At 35.5% G+C, this 1,039-nt stretch overlaps 1 protein-coding gene across 1 annotated transcript in view; it reads left to right on the top strand.

Moving 5' to 3' along the window:
* DIAPH2 (diaphanous related formin 2) overlaps nucleotides 1-1,039 on the top strand; it is a gene marked incomplete at its 5' end in the record, with an annotated part of 1,076,033 nt that overhangs the window by 494,027 nt on the left and 580,967 nt on the right.

Here is a 1,039-nt window from a genome sequence, read left to right as displayed (position 1 = left end):
CTTAAATTCCAATATTTTCATGTAATATGTCATGAAAGTTTCCCAGATGCTGTTGTGTGTTGATTTTTCTCCCAAAGGAAAATAAGCAGCTCATTTGTGATCTCTGAAGAAAGATTAAAAGAATTAAGCTAATATTATTGCTTCCTAATGAAGTTATATTTTTAATAGCGATAAAGAAGCAGGATGATTATGGCCACATGAATCAATAATGAAAATTGGCAGCATGAGTTTTGGAACAAGAGCCTCTCACTGTACTTGGCTGAAAAAAGTGGTGGCTTTACTTTTCTCATATTTTTTGATGGCGCCATTACCTACAACCTTATTTTTATACTAGGAGAGGTAAACTGCCAACCCTTGACTACAATGATGGCTGTAGAATTTCTCTACAGGAGAGTATTAGGGGATTTCCTGCTTCATTTTCATAGCAGACAGCTCATTGTTTTGAGGGCCAGTTTATTTGGGGGGGATGGGCTGAGAGGTTGTAGGGGGCCTAAAGCCCCTGCTCAGCAGTGCCACCACTAAGTATTTCAGACCTTTTAATGAAATTAGAGGGTTATTTTCTGAAGAAAGCAAATGTAAGTCTTTTGTTTTAAGAAAGCAAATAGTATTTTAAAAAAAACAATGAGGCAGACAAAGCTAACTTACACAAAAGACCATCTCTTTGAGGTTCTTTTATTATATGTATGCAAATGGTGCTACAATTGTGCATCTTGCAAATGGTTTATGCCTATTCTTCAAAGCAGGCTCAGCAAGAATTTTTATATGGCAACCTGTTCAGCAGTTAAAGTTAGCTTAGGTGCTTTAAAGCAATTTCGCTAAATTAAATGAATGTCTAAATTTTACCATTTTTTAGGAGAAATGCATGTCTTCCCTTTTTTCCCCAATTAGTCCAAATTAGTGAGATTTTACTATGTATTTCATTCTAGTGCTGCTGTAGGTACCTGGTAAAGGAGTAATTAATGTTGCACATTAGGTAAGAAGCAGCAATTGATTTTTGGTTCTATTTGGCTTATCTTTTCTGCCTAAGTGCTGATATTTA

The sequence above is a fragment of the Tupaia chinensis genome, unplaced genomic scaffold (genome assembly GCF_000334495.1).
Source record: "Tupaia chinensis unplaced genomic scaffold, TupChi_1.0 Scaffold144482_1, whole genome shotgun sequence".
Lineage (NCBI taxonomy): Eukaryota > Metazoa > Chordata > Mammalia > Scandentia > Tupaiidae > Tupaia > Tupaia belangeri.
This window is presented reverse-complemented; position numbering and strand designations above follow the sequence as displayed.